Below are 14,045 nucleotides of genomic sequence, written 5' to 3'. Positions count from 1 at the left end.
TATTTCTGGGTGCTCTATTCTGTCCATTGATCTATATGTCTGTTTTTGTGCCAGTATCATTCTGTTTTGAATACTGTGCCTTTGTAACATGGTCTGAAGGCAGGGAACATGATTCCTCTAGCTCTGTTCTTCTTTCTTAGGATTATTTTGGCTATTTGGAGTCTTTTGTGTTTCTATACAAATTTAAAATTATTCTACTTCTGTGAAAAATGCCATTGGTATTTTGATAGGGATTGCATTGAATCTGTAGATTGCCTTGGGTGATATGGTCATTTTAACAATATTAACTCTTCCAATCCAAGAACACAGTATATCTTTACATCCATTTGTGTCATCTTCAGTTTCTTTCATCAGTGTTTTATAGTTTTCCCAGTATAGGTCTTTTGCCTCCTGAGGTAGGTTTTGTTGCTTTTTGGTTTGTTTGCTTGTTTGTTTTTGTTGCTTACACTTTTGATGTCAACTCCAAAATTCACTGCCAAGAACAGTATCAAGGACTTTACCCTGTACGTTTTCTTCTAGCAGTGTTATTGTTTCAGGTCTTATGCTCAAGTCTTTAAACCATTTTGGATTGGTTTTCGTGCATGATATAAGATAAGGGCCCAGTTTCATTCTTTTGCATGGGCTATCCAGTTTTCCCAACATCGATTTATTGAAGAGACTATCCTTTCCTCATTGTGTATACTTGGCTCCTTTGTCATAAATTAATTGGCCATATATGTGTTTATTATTTATTTCTGGGCTCTCAATTCTGTTTTGTTGATCTCTGTGTCTCTTTTTATGCCAACACCATACCTTTTTGATTGCTATAGCTTTATAATACAGTTTTAAATCAGGAAGTGTGATGCCTCCAGCTTTGTTATTCTTTCTCAGGGTGGTTTTGGCTATTCAGGGTCTTTTGTGATTCCATGCAAGTACCCATACTTTTGGCATGGTCATTCTTGCCCTACTACTTACTGGCTGTATGACACAAGGCAATTTCCTGAAGCTCTTTGAGTTTAATTTCTTCTGTAATATTGTATTAACCATTAGGATGATTTTGAGGAATAAGTAAGCTAGTACATGTAAAACACCTATGGAGAGTGAAGGCCAAGTAAGGAGAAACAGAAATACTAGGGGGGATTCATCTTTTTCATTCAAATTCATATTTAAGATCTTGTGGAAAAATTTTTAAAGTATATACTTAAAGCTTAGATTACCTAATTTATTGAATAGAATACATATGGGAAAATTGGCACCACTTTTTATTCACCAAAATGTAAATATCACACTGAAGAATGCATTAAATATAGTGAATTAAATGCCAGGACACCACTACAATGACAGTAAAGAAGGACATGGGTATAAATACACAAAGACAGAAAATGAAGAGAATACTGTAATGGGCTAGAGATGTCAGTAGGAGACAGGTGGAGTGATAACTGACTTAGCAAAGTAGAGGATGCAGGGACCCAAGTGCCTATAAAGGAAAACTTTAAGATGATGTGCTAATTTACACAACAGAGCTCCCTAATGATTCTGGAACTGATGTCACCTGCTACAAAGAATTTAGGGAAGAGGCATGGAGCTGACATGGCTATATTAATATAAATAAAGAGCAGTTTAAACCTGAGATCTTCTCTCCCACCCTATTCAACCAAGCATTCTCCCTTCAACCACAATTCTCAAAGGAAAGGTTTGTTCCCCAGAAAAATTGAATCAGAAGGGGCTCTGGACTCAGAAACACAAAACACAGAATGTAAATACAAAACATGGATTTTGACCAACAACATTCTCTCCACCCTTCCCCTCATTCAGCTCCTGGAACACAGGCCACCATGCAGTATTCATTGCTGGAAGAATTGAATAGAACCCAAAGAAAATGCCTACAGATAGTGACATGAGGGGATAATTTTCATTACACACAATGATAATATCAGTTTGCCTCCCACTTAGAATTTTATCCACACATATACCTTTTCTTAGGAACCCCCAGATAGACTTTTCCTATGCAACCAATGAAGCTCTTGTTTTCGAGGTATGGTCTCCAGGAAAAAAGAATCCAAAAATAAACTTGATGTATTTGACCATGCAAGGAATAGTACTGAAAGAAGTTCTATAGTTATAGAGAAGAGTTTAGGAGTGATTAGTGATAGGTACATAGAAACCAACCCAGAAAGGAAAAAAAAAATCTGGGAAGTAAGTTTGTGCAGCAAGGGATATATAATCAGAGCATCCTAACTGAGTCAGCAGTGAATGATAAGGATAGATGTCATAATAATGTAACTGAACTAAGTATTAACTGAATTTGTTAATACTGAACCTAGAATTGTGATCTCAACTAGTTGGAAGGATGGAGAGATGAGAACTGAGTGTAATTACATAAAAGTCTAATATTCTCCCTAATAGGAATTCCATGGAAAATGTCTGAAATTGATACATTGAAAAATAGCAGTGGCACAAATGATTGTCCAATATGATGGCAAATTTCAAAAGCAGCAGCTAGAAGGATTTAAAATAGGCACTTTGGGGAAGGGGCCCAGGTGATGTGAAAGGAGTTAGGGCAGAAAAGTATTATTGTTTATTATAAGCCTATAGAACTTGATTTCTTTAACCATGTCATATTCCCTCAATAAATATCAAAATTAGGGGTTTCCCTGGTGGCGCAGTGGTTGGGAGTCCGCCTGCCGATGCAGGGGACACCGGTTCGTGCCCCGGTCCGGGAAGATCCCACATGCTGCAGAGCGGCTAGGCCCGTGAGCCATGGCCGCTGAGCCTGCGCGTCCGGAGCCTGTGCTCCACAACGGGAGAGGCCACAACAGTGAGAGGACCGCGTACAGCAAAAAAAAAAAAATAATAAAAAAAATAAAAATCAAAATTAATTTAAAATGCAAATATCTCATATGGAAGCAGCCTTTCAATCTCTCTTCTTGAAATTAGATTAAAGATATGTTCATGAATCTTAGATGACTTCCTGGTGGCTTATCCCTTTTCTTGGTTGAATGATACAATATAATACAGTTTTCCTACAATTATGTCCTGCTCTTTGGCTGTCAGCCCCTGAAGGAAATATGTAAGATTTGATTGACTTTGTCTTACCATCTCCTTTCTGTCACCAGTTGGAAAAGCTTTGTTCAAGAATATCTAGGGTTGTGTTAAAAAAAAAAGTTACTCTTTTCTCTTTGACTAGTTCACTAAATAATAAACATGAAAGGTAAGATATTTATTGGAGTAAGTTATAATAAATGAGGATTTGTACTTTCAGGTTTAGGAATAGAATAAAATACTTTTTATAAATATTTTTTGCCAAAATTGCAAAATAGTTATCTAGTAAAATAAGTTGCCATTCATATCAGTTAGGATCATTTAAGTGAAAGTGTGCATGTGTTTTATGTGCAGGATTAAACAGGACCCTGTACATCTTCAGAGGCATGTTTGCACTTGATTAAAAACTAGAAACCTCTCATGCTTTACAACGCTATTAACATGAAGCTAAAAAAAAACAAGGAAGATGTTATGAGAAATATTAAAGATGTTAATTCCTAGAAAAGAGAACCATATCAAAGCTTTAGATTTGCTCTGAAACCGGTTTTTATGCTATTTTGAAGAGACTCCTAATTTAGAAAGTCCAAATCATGTTTAATTTTTTAAATGGAATCTCTCAGTCATAGAAAATGTACCATCAGGACTATGTAATCAATGTGAAGCAGATGGTGGAACAATTATCTGGTGTATTTGGGTACTACCATTGGCCAGTTCATAGAGTGTGTGCCAGGAAATTCATTCTGTATTTTCAATCTGCTTTCTGGTTATGATGGATAGTGCTTTTTTAACAAAAATCTTTGTATTATTTTAGTGTCTATGATATAAGCTACATCTACACGGGCAACTGTTTTTTTTTTTTTTAAGTCCAATTGGAGGTATATAGTAATGATTTCAAGATTCGAATTTTTGAGTTTGAGCTGTGATTATTTTTCAGTATCAGCATAGCTTATTACTATCAATTCTTTGGCTAAATAACTGCTTCCTAGTATATACAAATCTTAGTATTTAATTTTAAAACCTTAAATATTTAAAATTATATGGTATGGTTCACAATGTAGAGAAGACACTTTTTTTTATTTTTTAATTTTTATTTTTTTATACAGCAAGTTCTTATTAGTTATCCATTTTATACACATCAGTGTATATATGTCAATCCCAATCTCCCAATTCATCCCACCACCCCACCACCACCACTTTCCTCCTTTGGTGTCCATACGTTTGTTCTCTGCATCTGTGTCTCTGTTTCTGCCCTGTGAACCAGTTCATCTGTACCATTTTTCTAGGTTCCACATATATGCTTTAATGTACGATATTTGTTTTTCTCTTTCTGACTTACTTCACTCTGTATGACAGTCTCTAGATCCATCCACGTCTCTAAAAATTACCCAATTTCGTTCCTTTTTATGGCTGAGTAATATTCCACTGTATATATGTACCACATCTTCTTTATGCATTCGTCTGTCGATGGGCACTTAGGTTGCTTCCATGACCTGGCTATTGTAAACAGTGCCGCAGTGAACATTGTGGTACATGACTCTTCTTGAATTACGGTTTTCTCAGGGTATATGCCCAGTAGTGGGACCGCTGGGTCACATGGTAGTTCTATTTTTAGTTTTTTAAGGAACCTCCATACTGTTCTCCATAGTGGCTGTATCAATTTACATTCCCACCAACAGTGCAAGAGGGTCCCCTTTTCTCCACACCCTCTGCAGCATTTGTTGTTTGTAGATTTTCTGCTGATGCCCATTCTAACTGGTGTGAGGTGATACCCCATTGTACTTTTGATTTGCATTTCTCTAATAATTAGTGATGTTGAGCAGCTTTTCATGTGCTTCTTGGCCATCTGTATGTCGAGAAGACACTTTTGAATGCTAATTCAGAATTATGTACAAGAGTTAAGGACTTTAAAAAGACACTGAAAGCAACTACTGTTTAGCACTTAGGATAAGATCATCCTAAGTAATACGTATTTTATTTTTCAGATTACAATTACATTGATCTATTAATCTCATCTTGGTTTCAATTTTGTTTTTCTAACACATTATATTTAGTAACTTCAGTGATCACTATCTGGCTCTCTATAGGCGGTAACATAATTACTTAGACACACTGTATATATATACCTAGTTCTAGAATACTGGTGTTCTCTGATGACAATAAAACATATTTTTAGTTTTAAATGTAAGAAATGACTACACAGTAATGCTGACATTATTATATGTCTAATATTACTTAAACTCAACTTTTATTTTCCAAACATAATAGTGGAGAAAATAGTATAATGAACACCATTTACCCAATGACTATAAGATTTTTGTCAATTTTGTTTCATCAATACCCTCCCCTTGCATTTTCATCTATTTTATTCTGAAACAATTCCCAAAGAATGATTGTTTTTAGTGTAAATACTGACTACAACAAAAAGAGTATATTTTCTCAAGATAATGACTTCTCAAAATAACCTTTATCTATTTGGCTGTATATATTTTTAGCCTTTTTTTCTGAAAATGGTCTCTATTTTAGAGATAGCTGAAATATTAAACTTTTTAGTGTTCAGAACTCTTTGTAAATCACATCAAGCTCTTTTGAACATGTGCAAGATTGTTAACTGAAACTTAAAATATATCAACCTAGATAGAAGAGCCCTTGAAAAGACAGTTTTCTTAAGTCATTTTCTTTCCTGCAAACACTGAGATTATTAGGAAAGCTCTTTAAAAACTATGACATATGTTTCTAACTATAGAGATTATAACAGTTTTATTCTTTAACTTAAAGGAAATTCAGTGTGACTTTCTGGGTTGGCATTTCTTTTGGAGGTTATAATCTGGTATATGAATGGAACTCCGATATTAATAATCAGAATATCTAGTCAGTGCAAAGGAGGCTTGAGTTTAGGGGATATTTTCCACTTTCTAAAACACATTGCTTGTTACTAGGTGTTCAGCTCTTTCTTTTCCTTTGCAACTGTAATTCCCATTTCACCCCCACCTTCCTTGAAATTTTCTTTGGGATTTTTCTGCATTTGAAAGTCTGACTGTAAATCAAGGGACTCCAAACATTGGCACTCTGTTTAACAAAATAACTGTGCTGATTTCTTAGTGAAGTCAGATGTAATTTATTCACACTGGAGTCTTTTAGGAGGCAAGATTATAGAATGAGATGGCTTGCCAAATGGAAAAACAGTGGGAAAGTAAAGCACTGTTTCAGTGGCCTAGAATGTGGCTTGTTTTTGTTTTCTTCTCTAACGCAAAAATTGACTCTGGCTTTGCATATGTGGAATGACTATCCAAAGTAGGTTGTAGTTTTTTGGGTTTTGGGTTTTTTTTTTTTTCATGCAAAGTGTTCATTTCTCTTAAATAACAGCATTTTGATCTTCCTTTGGGTAACTCTTGTACACGCTCAGCTTTTGTACTGGGCAGTCAGTCCTGGCTTTGTCCATCACACCTTTCCACTTGCCAGCCATAGTAATTGGTCCAGGGATAAGCACATGATCCCAGCTTGACAATGTGGGATATTTTTACCCAGTATGAAACTGCTGAGCAATAAAGGTACTCTTGCCATTGATATTAAGTTTGGGAGGCTCTGAACCTGTTGGGACTACCAAGTAGACAGAGCCTGCCTGAGAGTAAATCCACACTGCAGAAAGCAGAATTGAAAGACAGTGAGGGATGACACTCATAACATCATTCCAACCTCTTGGTCTAACTATTTCTGATTTCAGTCTACTTGTATTTCTGAGTTATAAATCTATATTCTTATTTTTTCTTTGCCACTTTGAGTTTTCTTTCACTTGCAACTGAACAGTTCCTGAACAGTTCCTGAACTAATACCCCATCTATTGACAAGTTAAATTCTATTTTAAAAAAAAAATTGCAGTGTCAACTTTGTCATTTTTATGCCTCATGTACACATCTAAATCATTTGTGTCTTGTAACTTTAACCCCAAGTATTCATCAGGGCCCTAAATCTCAAATTGTCTCTTAGCTTTTATCAAAAGCCCATTTGATATAAGTTGGAATGCCAGATTAAGAGAGTAAGAATGAAAAAGTGTGATGGAGAAAGTCTGAGTAAAAACAAACTAATCATATAGTTGCTTTAAGTTTTCTATGAGATACAAAGCCTAGGCCATCAGAATGCAATATACTAGAATATTACTTTAGATTTCCATAAAATGCCTTCACAGAATTATGAGTTAATATAAATTTATTTAGCACTTCAGGTAATAGCCAAATCAGCTTAGCTTTCTGACATTACTTTTTCCCCAGGCTCTGGAATAGAAAAGGTTTACAACAATCTTGGGTTGCCATTCTTGCTTTAACACTAGCTCTGTTACTTTAAAGAAGTTACTTCATCTCTATGATTCCATTTCTTTCTCTGAAATGAAGCATGAAAATAATGTTTTCTTCACATATGGTTGTAAGTATTACAGAATATAATAGAAAATATTGAGGAAAAAGTAGATAATGGAAACTAGTGGGTTTTTAAAAATTTTTTTTATTGGTGTGTAGTTAATTTACAATGTTGTGTTCATTTCAGGTGTACAGCAAAGTGATTCAGTTATACATATACATATGTTCATTCTTTTTCAGATTATTTTCCCATATAGGTTATCACAGAATATTGATTAGAGTTCCCTGTGCTATACAGTAGGTCCTTGTTGGTTATCTATCTCATATATAGTAGTGTGTGTATGTTCATCCCAAGCTCCTGATTCATCCCCACACACACACACCTAAAACATGGAAACTAGTGGTTTTATCTTTTAACAACCCCTTCAAATCACTTTGAAGGTAAAATGTCAATTAGATGGTAGGACTGTGTATTTCCTCAGGTAATGAATTATGACAGATTTGAAATTTAGGCTAAAGAGTTTAATGATTTTTTCTAAAACCGAGCAAATTATACTATCTTTAACTTGTTTAGCCACTCCATACTCAAAAGAACTTTCACATTTGGTATCCTAGCTGTTCTTTTCTGGTTTTTTGGCAGTGGATAGAGAGGTTATCATCAGGCTGTAATTCTTTTACCACATAGTTGCATCTTCTTGACTGTAACTACTAAATCACATATATGCATCTTCTTGACTATAACTATTAATGGTGTAGTGATGCTGATTTATCACTTAACCACTTTCACCCACTGGACGATATTGCCCAAGAGTAGGAAAGGATGAAGTTCTAAAAATAAGGATGCAATTATTAATAATTCACCATCTCAGCATTAACCAACATAAGCTGACAGGGTTTTCTGTCCCACAGACAAGACTCCACATTCAGAAAGGGGGATTCCCTTATGACAAAGTTAGTGATGACACTAATGTCCCTAAAGAGAAAAATTTCCGAAATATTAGAACTCTGACTTTTAAACTGTAGTACACATTATGGTTTAAGTAGTAAAAACAAAGTACTTTAATTATAATAATATTTTAGTTTTAATTACTTTTTGGTATAAAATATAAGCCTTCAGGTCCTTTCTCTCTTTCTCTATTCAATAATGGGAAAAAGATATTGCAGTCTATGATTTTCTCTCAGCTTCACTTTACCAGAGCTTATCTGATCCTCAGAACTGAACTGAAACTAGATTTTCCTCTGACATCAGCAAAAGCTTTTCTGAAATGTTTGCAAATCTCCAGGTGCATGGGTCCCTGAATAAATATTATATCAACGCTGATCAGCTGCATAGGTGCAGACCAAGTTAGGAAAGAGGTCTACAAGAATTTCTTAATGAAAGCAGGTGGCTGTTGATATTCTAAATAGATTCAGTAATTAGAACATTTTTAGGACTTTAGGGTGCATCTCACAAGGGATTTCTGTAATATTTAGAAGACAGCTCACATAGGAAAGCACTTGTTCAGGAAGATATTCATTCATGCTCTCCTAAGAAACAGGGGGAAATTATTTTAAAAACTACATATGGTAAGATCAAAAGTTCTGTTCCTAGCAGGGAAATACTTTACTTTTTGGATTTATTGCTGAGTTTTAAGAATTTCTGCAGTGTCAAAGAACTGCCTTCCTATATAGGATGTGAATTTCAAGTGTAAGTCAAAAAACAATTACCATATTTGTTTGAAACTTTAGGGTGAACAGATAAAACATACCCTGTGGAACAAAATTCACTTAATAAATAACATTCCATAACAAGTTTAAGTAACAGTAGATTTTTATCTTCATCCTCTCAGTTTGTTGTATCCGTTAAACATGTTATCTATTCTAAATAACATATCTGCTTGACTAGTCCTAAAATAAGATGTTGAAACTTTCTAGTGTCATTTTATGATGTGAGTTTCCACCAAGAGAAATTTAAAATGCATTTATTTTTAGCCTATATTTACACTTTGACTCAATCCTTGTTCCCGTGGTACTACCTGCAAAAGTTAAGACCTTTTAGCAAGAGTATACATAGCAGAAAAAAATATTGAAAAAGTTTAAAAATTGTTACCAGCACTTAAGCAAATTAAATTGCCAAGAAATAATTTTTTCTGAAACGTATTGATTAGTGATAGGGTGCAAAATAAACTAAATCAAATTTCACATCTCCTTCAGTTATGTTTTTGAAATTCTGAGTAATGACCCAGGTTGAGCCATTAATGCAAATCCTCAAAACTTAAATAGTTTCTTGATACTTTTCATTTTGAGGCATCTTTTAAAGAAACAACAGATGCCTCTCCACATGCATTCTAAAAATCAATACACTTAATCAATAATGCTCTCCACAGGTAATAAATGCTGAGAAGCATTTCTGCCTATCTATATTGATCGGGAGAATTGCTTCAAATTGGTTCAGATGTGTATAAAAATCATTTCCTTATTGATCAAAGCCTTCTCTACTCTGTTATTTCATATATGGCATACAACTCTTTTAGACTTCATGTATAGCTGTGATAAACAAATTTCCTGTGATCTGTGTATGAAACTAATTTGAATGAAATGTAAAATGGGTGTTTTTGTTTCTTTGGGGGAACATATTGCTTGAAATTTAATCAAAGCATGAATAAGCATGAGAAATTACTGAATTTAATGAGAAATGTAATGATGTTTTTATTCACATTTTAATTATTTGTAATCTTAGAAGCAGACTCAAAAAAGCTTAAATTTTATCATAACAGAATTCATGCAGACACATGCATTTAATCCAGAATGATGCAATTCCCGGTGGTATAAACAATAGAAAACTGCGTAGTTATAGTCAACTGTTGACTCATATTGCTGGCAAGTTATATTTTGGTAACATGATCAAACATGTAAGTGGACATTGTGACCTTTTTGCTAATATATGTGTTAAGTGTATAGAGTAATAAGAAAAGTATGTCTTCTAAATTAATTGTCTAACAATAAGTGTACAGTTTCAACAGACAGAGCATTTAATGAGTCTCATTAAATAGGGTCTATTCATCTTTGATCCAAACAATTGATTCATTGGGTAAATATTATTAGATTAAGGACTCTTCCAAGGAAGCTCAACCTCTAAGTCTTGATACATTAACTAGTGTTGTGAATTATAACGAAAAAGCCAAAGATTCCTGTCAACATGACTTAGTAAGTTTCATAACCTTATACTACCTATTTTCCTTATCTGAATGTTCCATTACAAAATGGCATTATTTTGGCCACTGTATAAGCTACTGTGGAAAGTGTCACTGAACCACTACCTCCTTAAAACTTGACCACCAATTTTTACTTATTGAAAGGTTTCATTCATCTCACGATTTTCATTTGGAATTTCGGGGAATATGAATTATCATATAGTCAAGTTCCAATATCTCAACTTTAGATAATTTTACTTTATCTAACAATTTGTTTAATTCTGAAGGAATCTCTTATGCAAAACTAAGTTGAAATCTTTCAACAAAACAAGAAGTGTAAGGAATTGGATAAACTATGTTCACTATATTCAAAAATACTATTTGAGTGAATCTGAGGAACTGTTAGTCAATGTTGAAAGCATAGCATCAGAAGGATGATATATTCTGGTTTGTTTCCCCTAGAGCAAAAATAAAATAAATTTTATAACATCTTAATATAAAACACTTGCCAAAGATGTGGAGGTATCTATCTTTCTGCTCACTAAGGCTCTACTGAATCTTGGGTACGGATAAACTAAAAGGATAAACCTGCTTTCCTAAGTCTCTCATATATTCCCAGGAAGCTAACTAATTGTACAATAAGATTCTTGGAGTCAATAAGTACCATTAGGGTAACCACAGAAATGAAATTTTTGAAATATTTCTTGTACTTAAATAGAAATTAAAGTATTCCTAGGAGCAAGCATAGATTCAGCTGGAAACTGGAGCTGCACACCCAAGAGATATTTACTCTGACTCATGTTACATTCTAGTGAGGGCAGCTTAATCACAGTGGGAAAGACAACATTGAGCCAATCACTAAAAATTCATCTGGAGGTATTAGGGCATGACGTGGAGGATAAGAACGTTAGCTCTGGAGTCAGATAGTCCTCATTTCCAGATTCCACCACTTATAAGCTGCGTGGCTTTGGGGAAGTTGCTTTTATCTGGCTCACTTTCCTCCTGCAGGAAGCAGAGTGTGTGCCAGCACCGTCCAGTAGAAACATAATGTGAACCACATATATAATTTAAAATTCTTAGTAGCCATGTTTTCAAAAATCAGGTGAAATTAATTTAAAATTTTTTAAAATTTAATACAATGCATCCAAATTAGTATTATTGTGATATGTAATTGATAAAAAATTATTAATGAAATATTTTACATTCTTTTTTCATACTAAGTCTTTAAAATCTGGTGAGCATTTTATAATGATAGCACATTTCAGTTTGCACTAGCTGCATTTCAAATGCTCAGTCAGTAGCCATATGTGAGTAGGGGCTGCTATCATGGATAGTGCAGGTATATATTCACCCCATAGGGTTGCTGTAAGGATAAAATGAGATAATGTGTGTAAAGTGTTTAGAAACGTGTTTGGCAAATAAAAAGGACGAAAAAAGGTAGTTGTGCAAACTGTTACTGTTATAACTGAGTACTGACTACAGCAGCCTAGGTGCTAAACTGGGGTGAAAGCAAGAATATATGACATGACTCTGTTCCTGTGTAATTACAAAGTTAAGAAGGCAAGATAAATAACTATAATTTATGGCATCTTATTACCATATGAATGTATGAATAAAATGCAGTAAGTGCTCAGGAGAGGAAGATCTTCCCCACTAGAGTTGCCTTGTACCCACCTTGGTGAAGAAAATCATTTTGAGCTGGGATTTAATCAATGGGTTGACGTTTCTCAGGAAGATAAGGTAAGGGACCACGAATATAGCTAAGAAAAATGTTCTACCAGAGGAATAATAGGAGCAATAATTCAAAGGTGGGGAAGTGAAAAAATACACTCAAGAAATGATGGCAATTTTTGATGGAGAACACAGCGTTCATGTAAGAGTGTACTTGGGTGAGTACATGCAGATCTGTATTAGTGAAGGGTGTTTAAAAGCCATGCTAAGATACTAGGACATTTTCAGTGTCAGAAGGAAATAGTAAAAAGAGCACTGATTTGGAAGTCAAAGATCTGATTTTAACCAAGTTCTACAATTGCCATGAATATGCCAATTTCTTACCTTGGGCGAGTCACTTCATCTCAGTTGTGTATTTTTTTTTTACATCTTTATTAGAGTATAATTGCTTTACAATGGTGTGTTAGTTTCTGCTCCATAACAAAGTGAATCAGCTATACATATACACGTTCCCATATATTTTAAAGTGACGTAATTAGATCTAAAAAAACAAAACCTGAGAATGTCAAGAGTTATAAGGGGTCTCTTTGTTGTCACTGTTCCTGCTGTTTTTGTTGTTGTTCTATTCAAATTTATGGTATTATAGGATGGGAGTAGCATAATTGAAGAAAGCTTTAAGAATTAATGTATGTAGATTTAAAAGTAAAGAAATTGTAACCAAAAATCACTTGGGGTTATCTTTTCAATGGTCCTGACATCTTAAAAATAAGCACTTCAATATTGTAAACATAACAGTCAGAAATGGGAAAATTACAGAAAAGTAGCAAATAAAAATTGATAAAAGTTGGGTTAAGGATGGAGAGGGAGAAAAGGTGTGAAATGACTGCCACTGCAGTTTGGACTCTGAAAAACAGAATATAGTATTCATAATTGAAATGGAAGAACTAGACAGATAATTTTGCTGGAGATGGGGGAAGGGATGTAACATGAGTTTGTAGTTTTTTTAGTAGGTACAATATATACACTAGAATGTGTGCTTTTAAGAATTAATTGATATATGTGGGAGATGATGGAGGAGTAGAACATGGAGCTCACTTCCACAAATACAGCAAAAATACATCTACAAGTGGAACGATGTGCACAGAACATCCACTGCACGCTGGCAGAAGACCTCAAACTTCCTAAAGGGCAAGGAACCCTCCACGTACCCAGGTAGAACAAAAGAAAGGAAAAAAAAAAAAAAAGAAATCGGGAGGGCACTGTGCCTCAAGGAGGGAGCTGTGAAGGAGAAAAGGTTCCTCCTTCACCCTGGGAAGGTGCCTCACTGGCAGGGAGATCTGTCTGGATGGAGAGGGAGCTTTGGAGCCTCAGAGGAGAGCACAGCAACCGATGTGCGGAGGGCAAAATGGAAAGTGACCTGCACAGAAGGTCAGTACCACCCCACTGCACTGGTGCGGGCAGGGGCTGGGTGCTGAAATTCAGGTTTCAGTGGTCAGACCCAGGGAGAGCACCAGGGTTGGCTGCATGGTGACAGCCTGAAGAGGCTGGAGTGTAGCAACTGAAGGTCACTCGGAAGAAGCCTGGGCCTGCCAGAGAGGCAAGGCACCATTGTTGGGGGGCACACGAGGAGAGGGGCAGGACAACCATAGGAGCTTCTTTCCCTGCACGCATGTGCTTTCAGGGCTTTGGGGGCAGGTGCAAGCCACCGCTGCCATGCTGAGCTCCAGGGTGGGCACAGGCTGCCGCCACCACTAAGAGACCCGCAAGTGGGCTCCAGTGGCTGCCCCCACTGTCCTGGGAGTGCGTGGGCCATGGCTGCAGCTAGGGGACC

The 14,045-nt window shown here is 35.5% G+C and overlaps 1 protein-coding gene across 1 annotated transcript in view; it reads left to right on the top strand.

Moving 5' to 3' along the window:
* SPAG16 (sperm associated antigen 16) overlaps nucleotides 1-14,045 on the top strand; it is an 875,915-nt gene that overhangs the window by 854,114 nt on the left and 7,756 nt on the right. The window lies entirely within an intron of this gene.

Source organism: Monodon monoceros, unplaced genomic scaffold (genome assembly GCF_005190385.1).
Source record: "Monodon monoceros isolate NGI ecotype Baffin Bay Population unplaced genomic scaffold, NGI_Narwhal_1 Super_Scaffold_16, whole genome shotgun sequence".
In the NCBI taxonomy this organism is placed as follows: Eukaryota; Metazoa; Chordata; class Mammalia; order Artiodactyla; family Monodontidae; genus Monodon; species Monodon monoceros.
This window is presented reverse-complemented; position numbering and strand designations above follow the sequence as displayed.